General features: G+C 42.3%; 1 non-coding gene across 1 annotated transcript; it reads left to right on the top strand.

Moving 5' to 3' along the window:
• Positions 1-372: 372 nt before the first annotated feature.
• Trnas-uga (transfer RNA serine (anticodon UGA)) lies at positions 373-447 on the top strand. Its single transcript has one exon. It is a non-coding gene; the product is annotated as a tRNA-Ser (tRNA).
• Positions 448-14407: the final 13960 nt, after the last annotated feature.

Genomic DNA, 14407 nt, shown 5'->3' with positions numbered 1-14407 from the left:
GATAGGGTATTGCGGAGACATGGCTTAGCCACAGCCTGGGGGATGTTTCCAGAATGAGATTTTCACTCTGCAGCGGAGTGTGCGCTGATATGAAACTTCCTGGTAGATTAAAACTGTGTGCCCGACCGAGACTCGAACTCGGGACCTTTGCCTTTCACGGGCAAGTGCTCTACCACCTGAGCTACCGAAGCACGACTCACGCCCGGTACCCACAGCTTTACTTCTGCCAGTACCTCGTCTCCTACCTACTCAATATCCTTTCTTTCAGGAGTGCTAGTTCTGCAAGGTTCGCAGGAGAGCTTCTGTAAAGTTTGGAAGGTAGGAGACGAGGTACTGGCAGAAGTAAAGCTGTGGGTAGGGGGCGTGAGTCGTGCTTCGGTAGCTCAGTTGGTAGAGCACTTGCCCGTGAAAGGCAAAGGTCCCGAGTTCGAGTCTCGGTCGGACACACTGTTTTAATCTGCCAGGAAGTTTCTTACAGAGTAGATGTTCTGTAAGCAACTGAAATTAAAAAGGAAAACCCAAGCCATGACTAATGAGTATATATGTCACTCTGGTACAGGTATCATACGTACGTTTGTAAATAATATGTTGTAAAAATTCTTTTATATCAAGTATTATGTAAGTGAATACCTATGCACTCAGACAATATATAAGTTCCAAGTCTGTGTATGCTTGTGAATATGCTCAGTGTTGAGTTACCCACTGTGATGGAAATATGAGGATTCCTTGCGATCACTCTGGAGTGGGTTTCAAAGCCTGTTAAGGCATGTGGACATTCTGGAATGCTGCTGCACAGAGAGAACAAACGCGCCGCTTTGGCATACGCAACAATGCCATGTCGGGACTGAGCCGCTGCCGGCTCTTACAACACTGCGGAGTCCTTTGTAAATACACGTGTGGAACGTGGCGTTTAAAACCTTGTAAACATTTAAGTATTATGGGGTCGCTTGCTCAAAACACACAAACTCTCATAATGAGAAATGGGATCTGTTAATGATTATAATATTTATGAACAACTATCTAAAGTAAACACTGTAACTATACTCCATTCACCGAAACAAGAGACGTACTGTAAACACGGCAAGGCGCGTGACCACAGCGCTGCCGTCGAGGGGTGTACAAGGCAGGGGCGTCAGAAATTTAAAAAATGAAAGTCGTGTTTTTTATAATTTGGCACCTGAACATGATAAAGTGATCCGAGAACTACCTTCCGACACATTATTTTACATTACATTAAAATTTATTGTCACTGAAAAAGATAAATATTTAAGCTTTCAGGAAAAGTTGTTTTTTCGCATTACTCTATATTTATCACGCCATATCTCCTAAACTGTGTGTTGCACAGCAAAATAATTTTATAATTGCCTTCAGTACTATATGTTGATGACGTCTGCAAATTTTACTGCCCAATAGAGTCAGTAATAGTGAAGTAATAAATTAAAATCTCACGTCTGATGCAGAACTTTTACCAAATCATCATCCGAAATATAGTAAGCGACAAACTTTTCCCCTTTGAATTTTTTTGTGGGGGTGTAAGCGAGAAAAGTTTCATAAAGGTTTGAATTTAATTTTGTAGTTTGTTCGAATGCGATGGGTGGAACCGTTTGTCCTTTATGAGCGATGCATTGTGCGGTTCGCAGGCGCGGCGCGCAGTCAGTGTGGCCGTCTCAGTTGCAGGTGTGCGCTCGTTAGTGGGTGTTGTACAGCGGCGATTTCAGGATATCTTACGTTCATCTGTAAAGACGCTTGAAAGACTAGTTGTTGATTATTAGAGTAAGTATATGTCTTTGTAGTCACGCTGAGCATTCACTTTTTATGTGCGCATCCAATAGCATCGCATGGTTTCTTATTTTATATATTCACTTATTTCACTAGCATCACATACGGCTGTCCTCATTATGTCATCCACGGATTCAGCGAGCGAGGTCGACGTGTCAGTTCCGAGTCCACCAAAGAAGCGAGCAAAGAAGAAATCATTAAGTTCTTCTGAGAAGCACATGGTGCTTAATGTGTATAAAACGGAACTGTTGCATCCAGAGCAGTCGATGAGTGACATTGTTTCGAAAACAGCTGCAGCTACAGGTGTTGGACATTCTTAAATGTATCGTGTGATGAGTGAGTACAAGGCCACACACTCTCCCAAGAAAGGAAAACTACGACAGAAACTTTCGGAAAGTGTTGATGACTTCGATAGAAATGCGATACAAAGGAAAGTACACGATTTTTTTTTTTTCGTAACGAATTGCCAACAATTGACAAAGTGCTTACAGTCGTGAACGAAGATGCGGATCTGGGCAATTTTCGGAGAACTACATTTTGTAAGTTATTGAGAGAAATGAATTTCAAATATCTCCGGCGTGGGCGTGATAGCATGCTAATAGACAGGGATGACATGATTTTATGGAGGCGGCGTTATCTTCGAACCATTAAACGGTTGAGAGATGAAGGCAGACCCATTTACTATTTGGACGAGACGTGGGTGAACGCAGGACATACCCGAAGTTACGTCTGGGAAGATGACACTATAATTTCCTCAAAACAAGCATTTCTGTCCGCATTATCCACCGGAAGCAAGGGCCCATTAGGTAAAGGGAAACGTCTGATTATCGCACACATTGGCAGCAAAGCAGGGTTCGTTAAAGGATGTGTGTGGACTTTCGAATCCAAGAAAAGTGGAGATTATCATGAGGAGATGTGCGCCGAAACCTTCGAGAAGTGGTTTCAAGATGTTCTTCCTCGGCTTCAGGTAAAATGCGGTTATTGTTCTTGATAACGCGCCGTACCATTCTCGGAGAAAAGAAAAAGTTCCCAATGCAAATTTCAATAACCACGAAATATCAGAGTGGCTAAAATCTAAAAACATCGATTTCGAAGACGGTATGTTGAAGAAAGAACTTTTAGATATAGTTAAAAATCACAGAACAGCGCACAACGAATATGCAATAGATGAAATGGCGAAGAATGCAGGGAAAACTGTTCTCAGGATTCCTCCGTACCACTGTGAATTAAACGCCATCGAGTTAGTCTGGACAGAATCAAAGGCTATGTTGCAGCGAAAAAAAAAAAAAAAAAAACACGCAAAATGCCGGAAGTTAAAGTACTGCTAGAAGAAGCAGTAAGAACAGTGACTGCACAGGATTGGAGCAAGTGCGTCCTCCATGTAGTAGAAAAAGTGGAAACTCAAATGTGGAAATTAGACTGCATTATAGAGAGGAGCGGTTTGTTATAAACCTCACTGAAAACAGTTCGACAGAGTGAACCTTGTTTCGTCCTTTATCATTATTATTACTGGTATTGATATTAAAATTAACAATTAATTGTGTTTGAATGGAGCGTTTTGTTAGCAACCTGAATGACAATAAATCTGCTTCGACATAATGAACTCAGTTTAACATTATTTTAACATTATTGTTAAATTTATTTCGTACATTGTTGCTCAGGTTTCTCACGGTCCGCTGTGACAGCTCGGCAGCCAGTCGAACGCCGCCAGCTGCAAAGCGCGCGCCAAGGATTTTCCACACCCCTACGTATCACGTGAACACCGAATGCTTTCTCTGGAAACGAGCGTAGCCACTCACGTGACACTGTTTATGTTTCGTCCCAGCTCTCGGTGAATAGACTTGTAGTGAGTACTTATCTCGCTTCTTATCATTTTACTTATTTTCCGCCGGCCGAAGTGGCCGTGCGGTTAAAGGCGCTGCAGTCTGGAACCGCAAGACCGCTACGGTCGCAGGTTCGAATCCTGCCTCGGGCATGGATGTTTGTGATGTCCTTAGGTTAGTTAGGTTTAACTAGTTCTAAGTTCTAGGGGACTAATGACCTCAGCAGTTGAGTCCCATAGTGCTCAGAGCCATTTGAACCAGCCAACTTATTTTCCTTCAGTAACGATGGCCTTAATCACTGTAAAATTTCATTAGCCATGTGAGATCACGGTCAGTTACATTGCAATCCAGTAGGCCGATAGGAAGAGGGAGATTACAACCTCTCTTTAGCAGAGGTTATACTTTCTTATTTAAATGAAATTTTCAGCTAGCAACGTAAGTGTGGTTTGTAGTGAAGCTTCAGGGCATGTGTGTGCAACGCGGAAGACGTCGACATTTGACTATCATACCGCCTCATTTCAGTTTATTACGTATTGTAGGAACAATGCGTAACTCCTTTTCAGTTGCACGAATTATTCATACAATGTTTCATTCATTAACACAGATAGAAGTGGCTACTTGAGATATGACGAAAATGCTATGGTTAAATTGGTTTGATTTTAGCGCATGTTCAATCTGTATTCATTATTCCGTTGTTCCATGTGAAAATTCCTGGTCAGTACCGGATTTAAGGTAAGGCTAGTCACACTGCGTTCTGTTCACTTTGTGGTCGGACTTCGTATAAAGGGGTATGTTTTTATAGCACTATAACCAGAGTCATAATGTAGTATCAACTCACAGGTTAAACATTAGTGTAGCGGCTGGCTTTCACACACACATGAACAAGACGACAGATATCGGGAATGCTGCAAATGATTGTCTGTTTCTCGCAGAATGTACACTACAGTAATGATACAAAGAACACAAAATATATATGGAACATCCTATTTTCTGTTATTATATCCAGGAAGAAAAAGAAACCACCGAGAGAAATCGTAAAATTCGTAGCATACTTGAAGAAAACAGTTATTCTGGTTATGTTCGCCTCTTCCAATGACGCATTGCAACACCCTACTAATCTGACAATTCCCTGCTTCAGTTACTGTTATATTCCATACCACATAACAAGCTTATACTCTGAAATGGGTAAACAGTCTTAAAGCGCCTACAGACGTATCGACACATTCTGCCAAACTACAACATTGTGGACGACGCAAAGCACAGGATTTAGTAGGCACGCGGGAGGTCTATGCTCGAATGTCAGTTTACATCCAGGTAGCGTGGAGGTCACTGGTTTTAGACGATCTAGTCGCATTCTGAACAGCTCTGGAAAGAAGTCTGAGACAACAATTGTTGTGACGTTCCGGACTTCTAACCACAGAGTTGTGAACACAAGTACAACGGTAGTGCGTCGACTGGCCAATTCAAACACGGTTTCCCGACGCCAGCTCTCAAGCTACCTGTTGTAGTCCATATGTAACGGAGAGGTACATCCTAAGATGGTTTTTCTGATGAAACATGGCTGAATGTGAACACGAAGAACGATCATCAGCTCTTGCTCAGCTCCTACACGATCACTGGATGTATCTTTCTCCAGCAAACTATTATTTGTGATAGGCTTATGAACAATACAATGACTACTTTGTTTCGATGTAACAACTAACACAGTGACCAACGGTTATTTCGTGCAAGATGTCCGGCCTGATCCACTGCCTGTGGAGAATACATCTCCTAGTGCCCATGGCAAGGTTTCAGTCATGAATGTTATTCGTGCCCATGCACTTTTTGCTGGTCTCGCAGTGCGTCTTGTATCTTGCATCTTCAATATCCCTTGAGGTATTTAAGCTTAAGATCGCAGTACAATGCTCTGCACTTGAGCGTGGAATCCAGACACAAAAGAATTCCAGAAGTTAATGTGAAATGAATATTACATCGACATAATTTACATCAACATTTATACTCCTAGCAATCCCTGAGAATTGCGAGGTAGACGGTACTTTTCGTTCTGTCATACGGCGAAGTTTCTTCCCGTTCAGTTCAAGCATAGACCGTAAGAAAAACGACAAGTACGACTCGACATGTATGTTTATTTCCTCAATGTTACCTGCGTAGTCTCTATGAGACAGTCATAAAGGGGACGAAAGAATGTATGTAGTTTCTTGATGTTTTCCTCGTAAAATATATGACAAAATTCTTCTCGTGTCTGGCGCTTTAGAGTTTTCAGCATTTCTATTAGACTGTCTCTTAAGTCAAAACACACTGTAAATACTCTCTTCGCTCTATGTCCCGTGCGAGTTCGACGGGATGTGAGACTCATACGCTTCAGTTAAAAAATTGTTTTCTATGAAGTCTCTATTCGTAGACAGACTGAGGTTTTCTAGTACCGTATTGATGAAACGTTATCTGCTACTTATTTCCCGTACAGCTAAGGCTAAGCGGTCGTTCCACTTCACATCTCCAATTAGTACGATCAAATATTTGTGTTAATGACTGTTTCAAACTACAGAAGAGCTAAATGAAAAACATCGGACCATACCCACAGAATATCAAGATATGACTGGAAATTACGACAATTTTTAAAATTTTTCTAAAGATAAATTCTTTATCAATAATAAGTAGGAATGTATAAAATGAACAGCCAATGTTCAGCTACATTCCCTTGGGCCGCGGTAGGTGGTACTTCAGAATCTGTAGATGAATGTCTACTCGGGAATATGTTTTGTGTCCTGCTTGTCAGGATAAAAAAAAAAAAAATGGAAATGACCCGATGGCATTGTGGGCCGGGAGGGCCCTTTCGGGGGAGTTCGGCCGGCGTATTGCAAGTTCTTTTTAGTTGACGCCACTTCGGCGCCTTGCGAGTCAATGATGATGAAAATGATGGTGAAGGACACACAACATCCGGGCCCCCTGCGTGGCAGGTAGTAACGCTACCGCTACGCTATGGGGGCGGGCGCCTGTCAGGATCTTTCCGATCCAGTCATGCACCTGGTTGGACATCCTGTAGGATTTCTTTACAGGGTGGTACCGAATCCAAAGCCTTTAGGAAGACGTGAACAGATGAATCAACGTGAACCCTCTGCCCATGACACTGAGAATATTACGTATGAAAAGGGCGAATAGAGTTTCGCATGAATGGTAGTTTTGAAACCTTTGCTGATGTCCATGAATGAAGATGTTTTGTTCGAGGTACGTAATAATGCTTGAATTCGGAATACGTTTTGGTGTTTTGCGTTAAGCAGAGTGCCGGAATAAATGCAACACTCTCAATGACTACGTTCAGTGCCACCATGGTATAATATGTGTGTCCTGAGAGGCGATCAGATCAGATGTCGCTCAGGAGGTTTGGCGGTGTGCCCTCGATTTTTCTCTGCGCACAGTAACTGTACTGAGTTTGTAAGTGAACAGTGACTGAAACATGCTCTACAGGTCACAACAGTGTTCCACCATTTAGTACGTACTCCAGCTAAACAGTCATTTGAACGAGGTCGCATTGTCGGCCTACGGGAAGGTGAATGGATGCATCGATGAACTGCTGCACATGTTGAGCAAAGTGTGTCGGTGGTGTGTCACCGCTTTCAATAGTGGTCTGTGGAACATGTAATCCAGTTTGTGGACGCCCGCCTAGTACAGACGCACGTCAAGATCGATGCATTGTATGCGCAGCAGTGGACCACCGAACGTCATCCACGAAGACATTCGGGAACATGTTGGACGTGCTGTGTCACCGACGATCATTGGGAACCATCTGCTTGCAGCAGGAATAAGATGACGTATGTCTCTGGCCAAGTGACCACCGCCAACGAAAGGTACTCTGGTGTCATGAAAGAGTCAATGGTAGAGTGGAACGGCACTGTGTCGTATCCAGAGATGAGATGTCGGTTCTGTTTGTATGCTGGTGATGGACGTGTGTACAAAGTAGATCAGTGAACAGCCTATTCCAGAGTGTGTTCGCTCACGACACGTAGGGCCCACACAAGGCTTCACGGTGTGGGGAGTCATCAGTTATAACCCGCAGTTACATCATCATCACATCAAGTGTTTCTGCCGGGTAAAGTAACCAGTGCCCACTACATTGCACAGGTTGTTTCCCCGTGCTACTGCTATTTCTTCAATATGAAAGTGATATGCTCATTCAGCAGGATAATGCACGTCCACATACGGCTCTTCGTGGTGTACCATAACTGACTTGTCCAGCCGTATCACCATACCTCTCGCCAATTCAGTTCGTGTGGGTAATGGAGACCTGGGAACTTAGCCTGCAAAAACCATTGCTGAAATGAAGTAAAAAGAGTGAGATACTTGAGACAATGTTTTTCAGGTCGTCATTCGGCACCTTTACGATTTTTTGCACGTGAGAATACGCGACTGCGTTGCCGCCATTGGGGCGATACACTGTTTGTGAACCCATTACTGTGACCTATGTCTTTCACTTGGTGTGAACTTGTTATCTGCTCTTACAATGATAAACTCACTGCCACATCACTTGTTGATAAAATGAACTTGTCATTTTTAGTGTTGCGTTTAGCCCAGCGACGGAGATGTAAGTGGTGTATATTTCCTTTTTTTGTAGATGGATGTGTCCTGTGCATTTTTCCAAGTCTGCGATACCTTAGCCAACGATAAACACATTTTTGCGTCAGACAGGTCGATGGTAGGCAAAATCGGTTGTCAAGTGCCGCTAGAGCTAAGTGAATGAAGTGTCAGTTAGGCGAGTTTGGGAAGAGTTCGAGTTTGTGGAGTCCATCGAGACTGGGCCGAGCCTTGAGCTACGCCTTGAATCGTGCAGACTGAGTGAGTCCCCAGAGCCGTGGGTTGACCTGAGCAAAACATTACCGTCGTGACGAATGATATCTACTGACAACTGATTTATAATGGTTGACAGTGTGCCATATATTTCCACGTACATGACAACGAAGATGACCATTTATTAGATTGCAGTGAGGAATGTCTACGTTCACCATTGTTACAGCATGCGACGCAGTACTAAGATTCTGGCCTGTGATCAGAATTATCGTAACTAGATTGTATTTTCTCAGAATATATCATACAAACAGTGCAAAACATCTTGGGGCTAGTTATTTCAACATCATTTATCACTGCCTGAACATTGTTCAGCAGTCACATTTTCGTTAGAAACTACTCCCGAAGCAGCTAAATTTAATTGTCACTTATCCATTTAGGTCACGGTCAAATTAAAATTAAAAGACAAAGAACTTTGTCTCTGGCATAGTGTATACTAAAGTTATGCACTTATTTTATCCTTTGACTCCTGTTATAATTTTATGTTGACAAGAGCCTTTACCGGTGGGCATTTACCAGTGGGTATTTAATCTGTCGTACGCAGAACTAATCTGGCTGCTGTCTTACCCACGGCATGTGATGTTTCTACGCTGAAGAGCCAAAGAAACAGGTACACCTGCCTAATAGTATATAGGAGCTCCGGGAGCACGCAGGAGTGCCGCAACGCGACGTGGTATGGACTCGACTAATGTCTGAAGTACTGCTGGACAAAACTGACACCATGAATCCTGCAGGTAGTCCATAAATCGTAAGAGCACGAGGGGGTGGAGATGTCTTCTGAACAGCACGTTCCAAGGCATCCCAGATATTCTCAATAATTTTCATGTCTGAGGAGTTTGGTGGACCGGGGAAGTGTTTAAAATCAGAAGAGCGTTCCTGGAACCACTCTGTAGCAATCCTGGAATCGCCCAAGTCCGTCGGAATGCACAATGGACATGAATGGATGCAAGTGATCAGACAGGATGCTTACGCACGCGTCACATGCTAGAGTATTATCTAGAGGTATCAGGGGTCCCATATCACTCCAACTTCATACGCCCCACAGCATTACAGAGCCTCCACCAGCTTGAAGAATTCGCTGCTGGTATGCATTGTCCATGGATTCATGAAGTTGTCTCCATTCCCGTAGACGTCTATTCGCTCGATACAATTTCAAACAAGACTCGTCCGACCAGGCAACATGTTTCCAGTCATCAACAGTCCAATGTCGGTGTTGATGGTCCCAGGCGGGCAGTGAAGTTTTGTGTCGTGGAGTCGTCAAAGGTACATAAGTGGGCCTTCGGCTCCGAGAGCCCGTATCGATGTTTCCTTGAATGGTTCGCATGCTGTCACGTCTTGACGACCCAGCATTGAAATCTGCAACAATTTATGGAAGGGTTGCACTTCTGTTACTTTGAACGATTCTCTTCAATCGTCGTTGGTCCCATTCTTGCAGGATCTTTTTCCGGCCGCAGCGATGACGGAGATTTGATGTTTTACCGGATTCCTGATATTCACGATACACTCGTGAAATGGTCGTACGGGAAAATCCTTACTTCATCGCCACTTAGGCGATGCTGTGTCCCATAGCTCGTGCGCCAACTATAGCACCACGTTCAAACTCACTTAAATCTTGATAACCTGCCATTGTAGCAGTAGTAACCGATCTAACAACTGTGTCAGACACTTGTCTTATATAGGTGTTGCCGACCGCAGCGACGTATTCTGCCTGTTTACATTGTATTTGAATACCCATGCCTATATCAGTTCCTTTGGCGCTTCATTATCGTTTTTAAGTCAGTTTTATGTATGATAAGAGCCGTCTGGTTTCAACTAATGTAATTTACCACCACGTGATGTAACAAAGCCCGCTCCTGAAGAATATATTTTTAATAATATGGAAACCTAGGTCTACGGCTAATAAACCTTTGTTTTGCAACTGGTTGGCTGAACTTTTCAAATTGCTCTGATGTTCAAAGTGTATTTTAAGAGTCTCTGTACAATCAATTTTAATTGGTTGTAGCCTGAAGGATAACGATTCTAATGCACTTTCACGTTGCGATACAGATCTATATTACAAAGGAGAAATGACTAAATATGTATACATTTTGGAAGAGGGAGCGAGTTATATAAATATGCTACTAGCGAAGAGTATAACATTCTTTCTGTAGAGGCGGTGATATCTGCATTCCAAATCAGCACTCCACACAGTAATTTGACGTCAAAAACACGGGCAGGAGTAAAAATGATACTGCTTGGGGTCCTTGAGAGAAAAGAAAGTTCAAAAGCAGAAACGATTGCAGGCAGAAGAAATAACGACCAGAGCGCGGCGTCAAAGAAACTGTTTAGCATCTCATAAATATCCACAAAAATCTTTTGTGAAGTTGTCTGTGGTCCATATGCCCGAAAGTTGGCAAAGCCTTCCTTTGAAAAACTCATCAAACGACAATCGACTGCTTGAACGTGAAAACAAAAGTAATTATTTTTCGCATTTATTCCTCGCCACAGCTTGTAACACTCCGGTTTATTTTACTGACTTATCCCGCTCGATCGGGATCTGATAGCAGCCCAAATAGATAATAATTAGTGTGACCGTGTGCCTAATCGGGCTGGCAATCGGATTGGACTGCTACGGAGTTGTTACATTCCATATTGTCCTTCGCAAATACTGTAATAATGTACTGTTTGGTGGCAAGAAGAACAACAAACACAGCTTCACTAAACAAAACCTATATTCTTATCAAAAACCACAAAGATAAGGAGACAGCCACTGCCTTCGTCAATACACTGTTAATAGCGGCTAATCTCAGCACAGGCTTCCTCGCTATTCATAATCGTCACACGCAAATTTTAATCACTGTATCCAACACTGTAATCCAAATAATGCCGGCGCAGTAGACGCGGAATCTCAATAACGGCACATAAATATCACTGAAACACTCTGTTAATTATACTTTCTCACTTTCCCGTATAATACTAACACAAAGGGGTTGAACCGCGGCGATGGCCACTCCCTTTGTCGGTAATTTCTATCAATTGCTGGCTTCTGCTCAACTCTGACCGCCTCGCGGGAACCTACAACACACTGTCTCAACACTCGCTCTCGCAACCCGACACACACTATCGATTGTTTGTCCTGTCGACCTGTGCTGTCGCAAAAATTATAGTAAGGGCCTACGGACCCCTTACAAGCTTCTAAGGTAAGAGAACTGATCAACGAACAATCTCCACCTAATGGAGTGTCGCCGAAGTCAACTACATGCCACAAAGTTTCTCTATGAGGTCTGTAGAACGGTTAGTCACATACAAAGAAAAGATGGTGTAACACTAAATAAATTTAGGTCAATTTCAAATACATCGTGTTGTATTATCTAGAGATTCCTCCCAGGAAATCTATAACATAAAAATGATGACTTAGATTCTGATCACTATTTATCTCAACTGAAAGACCTCTAAAGACCAAAAGAGAAGCCAAACCAAGGACTCTGAAATATGATACCGTAAAAATCAGACAAGGAAGAAACTTAAGTCGTAAACAGAAAACTAAATATCCATAAAATTTGCAACAACTGAAACAACCTCTTGTTCAAACAGCAAAAGAAACATTACTCTTGACCAAAATCAAATTGCATGCATTGTGGAATATGCAGTGTGATCAAGCAATCACAAGACAATGTACATGTCAAAAAGGAATACACTCAGGAACACACAAAATAGGATAAGATTCCTTGAAATTAGGAAGGAAATGGCAACGATGATCAGGAATACTGAAAGAAAATTTGATAAAAACCATCTGAAACAAATAGACCACGACTTCAAAATGAACAATTATAGAAATTTACGTAAGACTTGCAAATGAAACTTTAGTAAATATTTGCCATCAAACCTAAACTTTAAACACCCAAATAACACATAATAACCAAGAAAACTGTGACAGATTTTCACACATTTCCAAAATTTACTATACTGTGAATCTCTGAAATCAAGATTCGACTTTTCAGAAAAAGGACACTCAGCACTCGGACTCGAATCACCTAACGGTATGGAAACTCAAGGAAAACATCAAATGCCTCAAAACCAATAAAGCACCTGAAAAGGATTTGTAGTTACAGAACAATGGAAATATGTTCTTCTCCTTTTTATCTTTAGAGTCCTATGAAAATCATTATTAGCTAGAGCAGCACAACAACTTGAATCTCAAATTGATGAATATTCAGTGTGGTTTTAGAAATAATAGATCATACTCAGAGCAGATTTTCAACTTTAAATCAATAATTAAGTACCTGAAAATAAGATCTAAAAATTACGAAACCACATTAGTAGACTTGAGGAAAGCGTATGTGCCAGTCAATAGGAAGCCACTGTTTGAAATCTTCAAATGAACTGTATAACCAGTGCGCTAATCAAGCAGACCCTAACAAATATCCAATCTAAAGCGAAAATAGAAGTAAAATTTCTGGAAGGTTTGAGACCAAAACTGGATACACACAGTCAGATGGACTCTCTTTACTGCTCTTGTGTTCTAGGAAAGGTCCTAAGAGAATGGAGACTGTCATTAGGAGATTGTCAAATCAATGAGGAGTTCGATTATATATATGAAGATGGTATCTGTATTTTCGGAACAGTTACCATCAGTGACTATGCAGACCGTTACAATGAAATGAATACCCCTAGCTGCATACAGGCGTTGATATAAGTGAACGGGGACAATTGAAAATGTGTGCCCCTACCGGGACTCGAACCCGGGATCTCGTGCTTACATGGCAGACGCTCAATCCATCTGAGCCACCGAGGACACAGTGGATAATGCGACTGCAGGGACTTATCTCTGGCTCACCTACCTTGAGACCCACATTCCCAACTTATTGTCCTGCACTATATCCATAGTGCCCCTGCCCATTATACTCATTACTCGCGGCTTGTTGCCAATTCCCGTAAGAGTTCGGGCACTGTTTGTGCATCCACACGGAAGAAGATAGTCAAATGGCCGGTGTGTCTTAACTATGCCCGAAAGAACAGATACCATCTTCATATATATGTATACAGTCAAGGCTCACCGGCCATTTGACCATCTTCTTCTGTGTGGATGCACAAACAGTGCCCGAACTCTTACGGGAATCGGCAACAAGCTGCGAGTAATGAGTAAAATGGGCAGGGGCGCTTTGAATATTGTGCGGGAAAATAAGTTGAGAATGTGGGTCTCACGGGAGGCGTGCCAGAGATAAGTCGCTTCAGTCGCAATAGCCTCTGTCTCCTCGGTGGCTCGGATGGATGGAACTTCTGCCGTGTAAGCAGGAGATTCCAGTTCGAGTCCTGGTAGGGGCACACATTTTCAACTTTTCCCTTTGACTTATATAAAAGCCTGTATGCAGCTAGGGGTATTCATTTCATTGGAGTTAGATTAGTTTACAACAGTGACAATCTGCGAATACACTATCTAGAGTTTGTAGAAGACCTATCTACTTCTAGCACTTAATGGAAACACCCGGTAGACTGAAAGAACTGCTGAATGAACAAGCAGCCTTACAGGTCTCCTTTGATAAAATCAAATTTACGACTAGCTTTCACGCACCTCCCAGTATAAATAAAGCTAAATATGAAAACATGAGAGAACTACAATTTGAAGTATGTAGAAGTAGTACCTGAACAAGGCGCTTCGGAGTAAGAAATTAAAGCTGAAGTTAATAACATGAAAAACCGTACTACTTCACTAAGAATGTACTCTGAGATGCCATAAGTTTTAGGACATTTCCTAATATCGTATCGTACCTCCTTTTTTCCCTGCTTAGTCCAACAACTCGGTGTGGAACGGATTCAACACGTCTCTGGAAGTCCTTTGCAGAAATATTGAGCCATGCTGCCTCTGCAGCCGTTCATAATTGCAGAAGTGTTGCCGGTGCAGAATTTTGTGCACGAACTGACCTATCGATTATGTCCCATAAATGTTCGATGGGGTTCATGTTGAGAGATTCAGGTGGTCAAATCAT

This window comes from Schistocerca serialis, chromosome 4, assembly GCF_023864345.2.
Source record: "Schistocerca serialis cubense isolate TAMUIC-IGC-003099 chromosome 4, iqSchSeri2.2, whole genome shotgun sequence".
NCBI lineage: Eukaryota > Metazoa > Arthropoda > Insecta > Orthoptera > Acrididae > Schistocerca > Schistocerca serialis.
The sequence above is the reverse complement of the archived record's forward strand: the minus strand, read 5'-3'. Positions and strand labels throughout refer to the sequence as shown.